This window comes from Triturus cristatus, chromosome 10 (assembly GCF_964204655.1).
Source record: "Triturus cristatus chromosome 10, aTriCri1.1, whole genome shotgun sequence".
In the NCBI taxonomy this organism is placed as follows: Eukaryota; Metazoa; Chordata; class Amphibia; order Caudata; family Salamandridae; genus Triturus; species Triturus cristatus.
In genome coordinates, this window is record NC_140593.1 from 159,300,240 (window position 1) to 159,314,748 (window position 14,509).

Genomic DNA, 14,509 nt, shown 5'->3' on the forward strand with positions numbered 1-14,509 from the left:
GTGCAGTGGTGTTTGTGTAGTGTAGGGGTCGTGCTGGGGGTAGATTTTTAGGGTTTAGGGTAGTGCAGTGGTCTTAGGGTAGTGCAGTGGTCTTTGGGTAGTGTAGGGGTCATGCAGAGGGTAGTGTTTTAGGGTTTAGGATAGTGCAGTGGTTTTTGGGTAGTGTAGGGGTCGTGCTGGGGTAGTGTTTTAGGGTTTAGGATAGTGCAGTGGTCTTTGGGTAGTGTAGGGGTCGTGCAGAGGGTAGTGTTTTAGGGTTTAGGATAGTGCAGTGGTCTTTGGGTAGTGTAGGGGTCGTGCTGGGGGTAGTGTTTTAGGGTTTAGGTTAGTGCAGTGGTCTTTGGGTAGTGTAGGGGGTCGTGCTGGGGGTGGTGTTTTAGGGTTTAGGGCAGTGCAATGTGTTCGGGTAGTGTAGGGGGTCGTGCTGGGGTTGGTGTTTGACCATTTAGGGCAGTGCAGTGGTGTTTGGGCAGTGTAGGGGGGTTGTGGTTTAGGGTAGTGCAGTGGCCTTTGGGTAGACGTCGTGTAGGGGGTCGTGCTGGGGGTGGTGTTTTTGGGTTTAGTGCAATGGTAGTGCAGTGGTCTTTGGGTAGACGTCGTGTAGGGGGTCGTGCTGGGGGTGGTGTTTTTGGGTTTAGGGCAGTGCGGTGGTGTTCGGACAGTGTCGGGGGCCATGCAGGGGATGGTGTTTTAGGGTTGTGCAGTGGTGTTCGGGCAGTGTATGGAGTCATGCAGGGGGTGGTGTTTTAGGGTTTAGGGCAGTGCAGTGGTGTTCGGGCAGTGTAGGGGGTCGTGCAGGGGGTAGTGTTTTAGGGTTTAGGACAGTGCAGTGGTGTTCGGGCAGTGTAGGGGATCATGCATGGGGTGGGGGTTTAGGGCAGTAGTGTTCAGGCAGTGTAGGAGGTCGTGCATGGGGTGGTGTTTTAGGGTTCAGGGCAGTGGTGTTCGGGCACTGTAGGGGGTCGTGCTGGGGATGGTGTTTTAGGGTTTAGGGCAGTGCAGTGGTGTACGGGCAGTGTAGCAGGTTGTGCAGGGGGTGGTGTTTTAGGGTTCAGGGCTGTGCAGTGGTGTTCAGGCAGTGTAGGGGGCCATGCAGGGGGTGGTGTTTTAGGGTTTAGTGCAGTGGTGTTCGGGCAGTGTAGGGGGTCGTGCAGGGGGTGGTGCTTTAGGGTTCAGGGCAGTGCAGTGGTGTTCGGGCAGTGTAGGGGGGTCATGCAGGGGGTGGTGTTTTAGGGTTCAGGGCAGTGCAGTAGTGTTTGGGCAGTGTAGGGGGTTGTGCAGGGGGTGGTGTTTTAGGGTTCAGTGCAGTGGTGTACGGGCAGTGTAGGGGGTCATGCTGGGTGTGGTGCTTTAGGGTTTAGGGCAGTGCAGTGGTGTTCGGGCAGTGTAGGGGGTCATGCAGGGGGTGGTGTTTTAGAGTTGTGTCAGTGCAGTGGCGTTTGGGCAGTGTAGGGGGTCGTGCAGGGGGTGGTGTTTTAGGGTTTAGTGCAGTGGTGTTCGGGCAGTGTAGGGGGTTGTGCAGGGGGTGGTGTTTTAGGGTTTTGTCAGTGCAGTGGTGTTCGGGCAGTGTAGGGGGTCGTGCAGGGGGGGTGGTGTTTTAGGGTTTAGTGCAGTGGTGTTCGGGCAGTGTAGGGGGGTCGTGCAGGGGGTGGTGTTTTAGGGTTTAGGGCAGTGCAGTGGTGTTTGAGCAGTGTGGGGGGTCGTGCAGGGGGTGGTGTTTTAGGGTTTAGGGCAGTGCAGTGGTGTTCGGGTAGTGTAGGGGTTTGTGCAGGGGTGGTTTTTTAGGGTTGTCAGTGCAGTGGTGTTCGGGCAGTGTAGGGGTGGTGTTTTAGGGTTTAGGGCAGTGCGTGGTGTTCGGGCAGTGTAGGGGGTCGTGCAGGGAGTGGTGTTTTAGGGTTTAGGGCAGTGGTGTTCGGGCAGTGTAGGGGGTCATGCAGGGGTGGTGTTGTACGAGTTACTTACCTTCGGTAACAACGTATCTGGTAGAGACGATTCTAGCCGCAGATTCCTTCATATAGATTCCTTCCCGTAGAATTATCCCCAGGCGTGAGACTGGATCCGGAAACATTTTTGCTACAGCAACCCTGCGCGCCGGGGGAGGCGACATCACACAACTCCACCCAGGCGTCGCCCGCGTACGTGACGTCAGCGAGGTCACATAAGACCCGCCCCGGCGCGCCTACGTCAGTTTTCTTCGGAGAACTTTTCCGCACCACAACACGGAACCACCAGATAAACTGTGGAAGCATGGGAACAGGGTGCGAAGAGCAGTAAAAAGGAAAGAAACGGAGACTAACACCACCACCAGAGTAGTGCCAACACCGCAGAACCCAAGGGCAGGGAAAGAAGAAGCAGAAACCTACGCAGTCACCCTGCCAGCACAAAGACATCCTCCCATCCCTGTGGCCCGGAGGCAAAGAACATGCGTAAACGAATGGCACACTTAGTAAATCCAGTCCCCCCCATCATGAGCAAGAAATAGTACCAGTCCTAAGACAGACAGGAACAACAAACTTCCAAGCCACCCCAACCTAGAGGGCAACCACCCACAAGGGCAAGACCTGGCCAGATGACCCTTGATCAGAGGATAGCAATGGAAGGAGGGGAGGGAGGACAGGGATAGGAAGCAATCCCCCTCAAACCTGGAGTAGCCAGAGCAGCAGGGCACCGGAACACCGGAACCCCATCCTCCAAAGAACCAAGGAGGAATGAACCGCCCCCAGACAGTCACCCGTCAAGAACAAGGAAGTCACTCACAGGAGACGCAGTCCCCCACCGGGAGGCGAGTACCGAAGACCAACCCAAGGGTCCTCGCAGAATAGGGGAGGAAGGGCGGGCCATGAAGGAATCTGCAGCTAGAATCGTCTCTACCAGATACATCGTTACCGAAGGTAAGTAACTCGTACATCTGATAGAGACTACTAGCCGCAGATTCCTTCATGTAGAATAGACACTCTAGCAATACCCCTGGGAAAGAGGGTCTGCGAAAGGACCCCACCAGCCATTGCAGAACAGAGGGCCCCACAGGGGCCCAGATCTGTGGACCAGGTAGAACCTTGCCCCTTTCAGGCCAAGGGAACCCCCGCAAGCAGAACACCACTGACCCCTAGGGGATGTAGGAGGGAAAGAAGGTTGAAGAGGCTTGTACACTCACAGCAGAGGAACCAAGGGAAAGGACTGAGAGGCCGAAGCACCCCACTCCCCCACAAGGCAACATAGCTTCCGCCCAATGCCAAGAAAGGAAAGCAGAAGAAGAAGCCTAGAGGGCCCAAGGAAACTAGGGAAAAGATGGTAAACCCACTCCAGAAGGATAGCAACCTGCCAGCCAGAACAGCGCGGGCAGTCAAAGCCAGAAGCAAGAAGAACAGCCCGAGGCCCCAGGAAGGCAGAGTAGGCGACGCCTGGCAAGGGAGAACACATGAACATCCCAGACCTCAGGACAGGAGCAGGGAGAGGAGGAGATGCCCGGGCCACCACTACGAGTGGCCGCGCGCACGACCTCAGGAAGCAAAAGCAACCTACCTAAACACCATGGAGAACAGGTACTCGAAGGCGACCGGAACCCTATAGCAGAGCACAAGCTATATGACAGCTACCACTACCCCACATAGGGTCGTTAAGTCCCAAGATATGGGAACCCTCTTAGGAAGAACTTCCGCAGCAGAGGAAAAAACAAAAGAGCCAGGGGGAAAAAAACACCCAGCTGAAGGCTTGACAAGCAGCCCAAACAAAGCAGAAAGCCCAATCCCAGGGCGAAGCCTGCGCAACAACTCCTGCAGAACAAACACAATCAACACAAGGGCCGTCCAGCAGCCAACAATGCCAAAGTCCCAAGGAAGGACATAATGGCCAGAAAACACACTGCACAGCCAGAACAGCCAGCTTAAGAAGGTCCAGAATCAACCCAACTCAGAGGTCACTGAGGAGGGGACGGAGGAGGACAGAGCCCTGCCAAGAGCCTTTGGATGGCGGGGTCGGCCGTGGCATGGACCAACAGGCTGCCATCAAACGAAAGGTCGATGAGTCGCTCCTGAATACTCTCAGGGAATACTCCGTCCCGAAGCCAAGCATGGCGACTGAGAGCGACTGAGGAAGCCATGGCCCGGCCCAACACCTCTGAGGTGTCCGGAGCGGAGAATGAACGCTGCAAGCTCCCGGCCATCCAATGCACCAATGCATGATGCCGTAAGTCCATGAATGTGTCCTTGTGTAATGTAACTGGAGCTCATGTAAAGCGTCTAAATACCTTCGGGTCTAGATGGGCTCCATAAAACGGAGAAAAAAAAGTGGTTTTATGGGGCACTCGTGCCTGGTTGGTTCCAAGACCAGAAACGCTTAGCACAACGCCTAGAAATGGATAGAACTATACAACGCTATCTAGGTGTTACACATCCCGTTGTTGGCAATAGTACACGCCCCTAATTACGCTGGCCCTGATTCACAATGCTAATTAAGCACGTTAGTTCCTTTTAGAAGCGCAAATAAAGTAATTTGTAAGGTCAACATTTAATTCTTGATCTATAAAATCACTAATGGTGGGAATTTACTCTTGGAACTTGAATTTGCTGTCATAGAAATTCTGCAGATATGGTGGGATTTCCATGTGAGCAGTGCTAACTGCAGGGGGTACATAGAGGGGGCTTTCTTTTTGGGTGTGTCGACATGCAAAAGCTGGTGCTAACTCAAACTCACACGTTTTATGGGACTACGCCACACAAACTTACTCCTGTCAAACCCAGGAGTAAATGTGTTTTCCAGGTGATTATGAGGAGGCAACTCCAATATTCTTGACTTTCTAGGAGAGTGTTATGATGGTGTTTTAGGGTTTAGTGCAGTGGTGTTCGGGCAGTGTAGGGGGTTGTGCAGGGGGTAGTGTTTTAGGGTTTAGGGCAATGCAGTGGTGTTTGTGTAATGAACAGCACATGCGCTGCGAAGTTAGGAGAGACCTAAAAAGCATTGCACCAAGATGGCTGCCTACACTTCTTGGATTGAAGTGTTGGCAGCCAATTAGAACCAAGCCTGTGCTTGTGTAGTTAGGTCCCATCCCGATATAATAAAGATTTTTTTCCTTTAATATCTCAAAAACTACTGAACGGATTTCCACCATTTAAAACAAGCATTGGCATAGCCAATAGGTCTCACTTTTGGGACCTTATAAGTATTTAGTTATGCAGCACAAAATCCTTGGTGCAACAACATCAATCGTTGCATGGCTAAACACTTATAAGGTCCCCAAGGCGAGACCTATTGGCTATGCCAATGCTTGTTTAACCTATGTATTGTCATATTTTATTCATCTTAATAAGATTGTATTTTTTCCTTTTTCGAAGGATTGTCTGATGCTTTTATGATACTTGATATCGAAATAAAGCTACTTGACTTGTTCAGTACAACAAATTGTGGAAAGCTACTATCATTATGGACGGCACCAAAAACCACATGTTCTTAACAATATGGTGTACACAAAAGTGTTATACTTGAATGCGATGCAGTGGAATGACAGTTCAGGAGCTACAGAGGATCATCGCCACCTGACTCAACCTTAATGTCCAGAGGGTGGGATCACGCCATTGCAGCTATGGAACACCCTGGCAAGATATACTTCCAGGTCAAGGGCATACACTGACCTGACCTACTGCAGACATTCCTTCGACAAATTCTGGATGGCTTGAACTGCCCAACATCAAGCCGTCTTCCAAAATGAAGTGACCAAAGTGATTTTTACATATTTCCGGAGGTGCAAGATGGATGCAGAGGGAAGCTGAGAAAAAGACTAATGTGGACATGGATGTCTGCTCTGTTAATATCTCAAAATGTATCTTCCCTAGAGGGATGATATCTGCTGGTCGTGAAAGATGAGCCCTTCCAGAGGTGAAGCTATTACAGTTAACTTCTGGAGATTGGGAACATGATGGCCAAGCATGGATTTATGTATCAAATTAAGATGAATAATGGTTTGTCTTTCTGGGTAGGTAGGTTTAAGAAATACCTGAAGACTGCATTTAGCACTGCAAAATCATGCCCAGTGGCTACACATCATGCATACCCTAAAGAAAACACCTGTGTTGCTGAAGAACAATTCATAAACATTGAATTGAGAATTTCCGCTTTGGGAAGTATCTGAATACACCGCAAGCTTCCTCTTAGGACTGACAATGGTGGGAACAACTACGCAAGAAAGTATATAGACTTGTACTCTCCAACTCAGAGGTGGCAGCTAACAGAAAAAAAGAATAAAGAACAGTGATAAAATAAGCAAGCAAAATGGATCTCATTTCTAGGAGACCCATCCTGAAGCTACTGAAGGACTGACATCCAGGTGTTCCATGTGCATGTTGGACCTTGACCTCGGATGATGCAGAGAAAAGGCCTGATGGTGAAAGACATCCAGAGTAATAACACAGTCACAAGTAATGTGGATATGTTCATGGAGTTCAGAGTAAAAAGGCCACTTAGAGGAAGATCAGTACCCAGACTCAATCTTCTGCAGGTTACAACAATCCAAACACTGTAATAACTGCCACCACTTAGAACTGTAAAACACCCACGGTGTGAGAAACGAAAGTTCCAACTGGATCAATGTTTAACTTCTGCCAGAGACCAAGGGCCATATGTAGGTAGAACGTGTTTTGCGATTCTCTAATTGCAATTTTTAGGGAATCGCAATTAGAGAATTGCAAAACGGAATGTAGGTAGGATTAGCAAATAATTTTGCGAATCCTACATATTCCTTAATTGCGAATTGCAATTCGCAATTAAGGAATACCTCCCCATTCATTCCTATGGGCCTAGAGGCCCATAGGAATGAATGGGAAGACATTCTCAATTTGCGATTCTCAATTAGAGAATCGCAAATTGAGAATGCAATTTCAAGTGTGCCAGGGTGTCAAAAGGACACCCTGTTGCACCCCTGAAATGAGCATGGGTGCACATGTGGCACACATACATTCCCTAAGGACATGTGTGTGCACCACATGCCACTTTGAAAAATGCAAAAATATGCATTTTTGAAAGAAATCGCAAATTACCACCAACCTGTAGTTGGTGGTAATTTGCGATTCCTTAAGGCCAAATTGCACTTTTTTGGTGCTCCTTACATTGCATGCAATTGCAAAATAAGGAATCGCAAATTTAGCGATTCCTTATTTTGCACGCAAGATTTGCCTTCCTACATACCACTTAGCAAAATTGCGATCGCAAACGCCGAAATTCGGCGAATTTCGGCGTTTGCGATCGCAATTTTGCTTTCTACATATGGCCCCAAGTCATGAAGAAAAACTGATGCAATCTCACCTATGAAGTGTAGTCAGTAAAGGAGTCACACAAATAGATTTCTAAGGGCAAAACTGACTCATATATATATATACATATATACATACACACACACACACACACACACACACACACCCTAAGGCACATCTAACACACCGCAGTTCAATGCCACCCAGAAATGGTAAACTGCAATGTAGCTTTTTGGCATTTTTTTTGTACCGTGCTATTTTTCGCCCATCGATTAATTCCTCCATTCAGCTAAAAGGTTTCCGAATGAGGTCACATCCCAGCATCGGGAGGCAGAACTGGATGCAGGGAGACTTCCCAGACAGTATCCAGATTTGCTCACAGATCTACCGACGAGAACAAAATAGTCCCCGCCCGCTGTCAAAACCTGGTCACGCCCTGACTCCGTACGGAACGTAATGCACTGGCTTGCGGCCAAACTCGCACGCCATAGATACAGACTGTCATGCGGCATCGGCGCAATCTGTCTGCTTACTGATAAAGAAAACAGATATTGGAAAGAATGAGTGTGCACAGCATGCACCCTTTAAAATTGAGACGCTAGGTTACTCGTGTAGAAACAGAGCATACGCAAAGATCGCATATATTTATTGATCAATTTTATAATGTTGCAACATAAGATGATGGTGCAACAATCAACATTCTAAGTGATGCGGCCAGTACCCTTTCCTCATGGGTACAGCGGATGTTTCTAATTTGGCAGGATGTACAGTGATACATTCCTACACTTACATTTGTAGCGGAGCAACGCCGCCCCTGGGATGTCAACACAAGAAACTAAATTGTGACTCCGAGTCGAAAAAACGCCAGAAGGCTGTCGCTGTGCGAGGACCAGAAAACGGAAGCTGAAAAGGACAAGACTTTCTGATGTGCTGTGAAAAGGCAGGAGAGACTAACGCGGAAATTAAATAAAAAATTTAGCTAGGACAAGCGAAATGTCACTCGCTGGTGAGTGGGGAAAATAAACATTATACGGAGAGGTCCTAAAACCACTCTAGCATGAAGGTCGCCGAGGCATATGACTGCAGCCCGTAGTGCATCGTTCTGGGAAATCTCAGGGTGCATTGACAATGCCAGAACAAATTTGACCGCTTACCGTCTTTAGCTACAGAGTCAATCATCGGAGACATAGCTTCCTACAGAGAAAGCACCCAGGAATTTCGAGGCAGCACTATTTACTCAAATTGAGTGAAAGTGAAAAGTGTGATAAATTATATCCATTTTCGAAGTTTTGAGTAGTGCAGAATACGCCATTGTTGACGTCAGAGCTCTTTACACACTTGGACGTAGGACATATATAAAATAACCTGTTTAAACTGTGCTGTTTATAGGCTGGATAAAAATACAAAATCAATCAAGAGACAGTGAAACAGCTTCTTCCTCATAACACACATCAAGAGACCTTCAGACCACTGGAGGCAGAAAGGGAATGTCAATTTATAAGAGATTTTAATTTTCTAGTTCGGCTTAGACAGAAATAGCAAGCTTGATCTTTAAACATTATGGTTCTTTATTAAGAAATCTTACATATTATTCATAATTATACAGGAGGTATATTTTTTGTATGTGTTCACGGGCAAGTTATTAATGTGAACTTATCTTAGAGACATATCCCTGAATTATAATTTTCTTCTTAAACAAGAAATCGTGGAGTTGTGCAAAAGTCGTCCAGCTGGTTGTCTCTTTGCAAAGACGTGTACCCAGGCTGTATTCTCATGCATCTAAAATAACAGTATAAATGTAAGCGCCCATATTCGCACAGCCAGGATATGGTAATTACATGTCAAAAGTAACAAGCATTGGCTGCGCGACGCGGGAAGCTTTAGTAATGTAAAAAAAAAAGCGATACCTAAAAAGAGAAGACTAAGGAGGATTTGCTTTAATTGGCCACCACACCACTTGAAGGCCAGGCACAGTACAACAGATTTCTTCAGCTCCTAGGGAGTATTTTGATTAACTGAGGGGAGGGTAGGTGTACCACAATTTACAAATCGCAGTGCAAAATGAGGCAGGTCGAAAGCGCTGACAGAGGCAGAAAAATGTATATCTATAAAATAGAAAAGCCAGAAACGCGAGTGGTGCGCGGATGAAAAGTGAACGTAGACTGCGCGCGCGAAAGCGATTGCGGCTGTACATATTGCAAAGCTGCCAGCCGCGCGCGTGCAGGCACCCGTGAACGCAAGCTTGTCACCAGCCAGCATCACTTTGAAAACTCACCTACTAAACGTCTCTCCAAGCAGCGCATGCACGCTGACTCAGCGAGACCTAAAAAAGGACACTTTCTGAACCAAGCACTACCTTTTTGGCAAATTTGGTGTAATTCCATTCAGCAGTTTGAGCTGTAGCCGTGTCTAAAGTTTCCTATGGGAAATTGATTTTGCAACCTATTTTATTAATTTCTCAGGAACTACTGAACGGATTTACACCATTTAACAACAAGCATTTGTAATGCAATAGGTCTTGCATTTACCCTAGTTTAAGCTATTACCATTGTAAATGATAATGCCTTTTATTTATGTTTGAAAAACAAAAATAAAAGGCATTGTTATTTGCAATGTCAATAGCTCATACTCGCGTAAAACGTCTCCTCAATCGGGGATACCACTAAGAACATTACTCATCTTCAATCTCAAGTTTCAGTACTCCAAAGGCAGGTTGAAGACTGTTGGAAAACCACTCCCACACAGATCTCGACCTCCGATTCGATGGCGTCGGGCAGTCTTACTCGATGTCGACTTCGGGCGGCTCCGGTCCGATGGCGACCTCGGCTTCGATGACGTCGGCCGGCCTTGCCTCGATGTCGACTTCCGGCGGCTCCGGAGTGCGATCCTCACTCCCGACCTCCCAGGAACCAGTATTTATTGCCTCAGAATATTTAATTGCCTTAGACACCCTTGATACTAGTCCCTACTGACGGAGCCCAGCCTAGAGCCCTGTGTGGGGAGAAGTCAGAAAAACCATCCTGAGGACCTGGACAGCAGGAACAGGCCTTAGAAACAAGAGAACAGCAAGATCCTGACCTGGAAGCTGGTTTCCCTGAAGTCCGACGTCGAGTAGCCTAAGACCTGGAGCCCGAGGTGGAGAAGCGGCGCTGACTGGAAGAGCAGACGTCGTGCCCGGAGCCGCCAGAGGTCGAGAGAGGGCGCCGTCAGAGGTCGTGAGGAATACCAGAGGTCGAGGAGGAAGTCACCCGAGGTCGAGTGAGCGGCGTCATCGGAGGAGTGAAGTCCGCCCTCCGGAGTCGTCGGAGACCGAGGTGAGGGGTAACGGAGGTCGGGAGTGAGGATCGCACTCCAGAGTCGCCGGAACCTGTGAGAATCGTGCCGGAGGTCGGGAGTGGAGGTCGCACTCCGGAGTCGCTGGAAACCTGAGGAGAGGAGCACCGGAGGTCGGGAGTGAGGATCGCACTCCGGAGCCGCCGGAAGTCGACATCGAGGCAAGGCCGGCCGACGTCATCGAAGCCGAGGTCGCCATCGGACCGGAGCCGCCCGAAGTCGACATCGAGTAAGACTGCCCGACGCCATCGAATCGGAGGTCGAGATCGAACCGAGGCCGCTGACATCGAGACCGGATCCGCCTGCCGGCGTCGTCAAAGAACTGACATTGTGCCGAGGCCGCCGACATCGAACTGGAACCGCCTCCCGGCATCGACCCGACTCCAGCGGCGTCGGAGCATCAGAAAAAGGGCAGTAAGTGGAGTAGAGGGCGCCTAAGGCCCTGTGGAGACCTGAGAGACTGCTCTAAGGGGCTAGGGAGGTGCTGGAACCAACCTGACTGTGCCAGGGGTGAACTGGGACTAATCTAGAGAAGTTGTGTGGAGAGAGAGAGCCAGGTCTCTGGTATTTTCCCCCTTTATCTACCTCAGTTTAGGCCTCAGCCTTGACCAAGCCAGGGAGTAGACACCCCCAAGCCTTCCACATCCCCACAAGCTGTGCCTGGGCCAAATCAGCCCATAGGAATTCAAAAGTGATCTGAATCCATGAGTGTCACTGTCAGCTTTTAAGTATTTATTAGGGGCACTGTATTTATAGTATTTAACCTATTTATTGTTCCACTGTATTTATTGGTCCACAGTATTTATTGATGCACAATATTTATTGGTTACAGTATTTATTGCCTCAGAATATTTAATTGCCTGTCTGTATTGCACTTTTATTTATGCCTTCAGTATTTATGATCACCCCTATTTATTGAATCATTAAGCCAGTATTTATTTGTCCTGCACTTTCTAAAAAGTTTGTATATTGTGATTGTTATTTATTTTCTCCAATCAGCAACTAAGAGAAAAAGCAGATAAAGAGAGTTATTTTCATAATTTTTACGGTGTAGAGTCGTTTTTGGAACGGATGCACGCATGGTTATTGTTTGGGTATGTTGTATGCTTAGCACGGAGCCTGATTCCTGACCACTCGAGCCAAGCTACCACAGAGTGTCCTGGAAGACCACAACCACCCCTTCTAGTGTGGGAGTGGTTTTCCAACATAAATTGGTGTTCAGTGGTGGGATAGAGCTGTGCCTACGCATACTCAACAATAACTGTGGGTAGTCCATAGGCCTACACCGGGAGTTTTCTCAAGAGCGGCCTTCCTAATTGTGGGTTTTTGTTTTTCCCAAATTTACTCTGGTGGTGGGAGGAGGTATTATTAAAGGTACCCCCCTGCATAGTTACTGCACAAAAACCTGTCCTCTAACCTGAGTGGGCGAGATGGAGTTTGTACTAGAAAATCTAGAAACGTACACTGTGGCCCAACTCAGGGAGTTTTGCCAGCGGGAGGGGGTGTACTGTCCCCCAGGAGCAAAGAAGGGTGCACTCCAAACCAGCTTAAGGGCTTGGGGGGAGGCACGCCGAGAAAGCAAGGCTGAGGAGGAAGACAGGGATGGAGAGCCTGACCCCGAGGGGGCTGAGATGTACCAACCTGAGGTGGGGAACCTGTCAGCAGGGCCCAGAACCATTTCTAGGAAGGGCAGCAGTGCCTCTAGCGGTGGCTTGTCTGAAGTGGAGCTAACAGACCGGAGGGAGAAAAGACAGCTCACATGGGACTTAGCAAGGCTGGAAAAGGAGAAGGAGGAGCAGAGGATGGCCCATGAATTACGACTGAAAGAAATAGATCTTCAGATCTTGAGAATCGGGGCACAACCTGTTCCTAATGGTGGCAGCCAAACCCAAGAGATCACCAGGGAACCTAAACCATACCTGCCAAAGGACATAGTAGCTAGCTATGGAGTGGGCGACGATATCGCCAAGTGGCTAGCGGCCTATGAGGTCTCATTGAGGGCCCATGGGGTTCCAGAGAAGTACTGGGGAGGGGGATTGTACAAGTACATGCCTCCAGCGGGTAGGGATGCTTTATTGGCCCTCGAGGAGGATGAGCAGACCCACTACCCCACCATGAAACTGGCGCTCATCAGAAAGTTTGGACTAACACCTGAAAAGTACAGACAGAAGTTCAGGGGTAGTCACAAACTGGGCACGCAGAATTGGGTGGACTTCCTGGACTATGCGAAGAAGGCAATGGAAGGTTGGATTCAGGGCAGTGAAGTGAGGAACTACGAGGGGTTGTTTGACCTGGTACTGAAGGAACACCTGCTCGAGAAATGTTTCCCTGAACTGCGGCAACACCTGGTGGATAGCAAGCTGACCAGTCCCCGGAAGCTTGCTGAGGAGGCGGACATTTGGGCTAGTACCCGGGTGTCCACAAGGGGGACTGGAGGGGATACTCAAAAGGCCGGACAGGGCGCCCCCCAGAAGAAAGAGGGAGGGGAAAAGAAAAAGGAGTTCTCCAAAGGCCCCCAAAATAACTTCCAAGGGAAGGGAACAGGATTCACCCCTAAGGCTAACCCGCCCAGAAACCCTAATCCTGGCCAGAGTCAGCAGCCAAGGGTTGTCCATTGCTATGAGTGCGGTGGCGTTGGACACTATAAAGGAGATCCGAAGTGCTTGAAACGACCACCCCCTCCCACTGGAGGAAAGACCCCCGGAGTAGCTAGTGTAGTGCTCGGGGAGGAGATGCCCTTAACTAAGGGAAGGGAGTGGGCGGGTGTCACTTTGGTGTCCCTGGGAGAACGGGAGATGGTTCCTAAGATCCAGGTGCCCGCAAATACCGCAAAGTATGGGCAATGGGTCACCATCAACGGCCAAAGAGGGGAGGCTCTGAGAGACACAGGAGCCAGTATGACTATGGTGCGTAGCCAACTGGTGTCTCCAGAGCAGGTAATCCCCGATGTACTCCACCCAGCCGCGATGGCTGACGGCAGAACAGGCCACTATCCAGTGGCCGAGGTTCCCTTTGAATGGGGGGGGGGGTTGCAGGTTCACTTCGAGTTGCCGTAAGCCCTGCCGTGCCAGTCGATTGTCTGCTGGGGAATGACATGGAGCACAACGCTTGGAAGGAGGTGGAATACCGGACTCACACCGAGATGCTGGGTACACCTGACTGGGCCTGTGTTAGCACAAGGTCCGCGACTACCCGAAGAGGGAGTTCGTTTCGGCTGGAGCCTGGAACAAAGGCCCAGCCAGCTGCCAGTCAAGGGAAGAACCGAGGACAGGAGGAGCCTGCCTCGGCGTCCCCACCCCGTAGGACAGATAGGCCACCGGAGGTGGTGGACCAGGAGTCTGCGGTGGGGGACGTTACCAACCTGGAGGACCTACCCATCCCGGCCGAGTGGCACGTGGAGGGAGGCACGTGGAGGGAGGCCCGTCCAGGGAGGAATTGTGCCAGGGCCAGAGGGAGTGCCCTACCCTTGAGGGGCTAAGGCGACAGGCCGAAGCCCAGGCAGCAGGGAACGTTGAAGGGAACTACAGTGTTTACTGGGAGGATGGCCTCCTCTACAGTGAACCCAAGGCACCCCTACATGGATCGTCACGAGCCTTGGTAGTTCCTCAACGTTATCGAGCCTTCCTTCTGGAGTTGGCTCACGAGATACCATTGGCAGGACACCTGGGGCAAGACAAGACCTTCGCCCGTCTTGTCCCACACTTTTATTGGCCTCAGATGAAAGTGTCGTCCGATACCTACTGCCGGACATGTGTGTCTTGCCAAGCCAGTGGGAAAACAGGAGTGAAGCTGAAAGCTCCCCTGGAACCACTTCCTGTCGTTAGCACCCCCTTTGAAAGGGTGGGCATCGACATTGTGGGTCCGTTAGATCCGCCAACGACAGCTGGTCACAGGTTTATCCTGGTTCTGGTGGATCATGCCACACGGTACCCAGA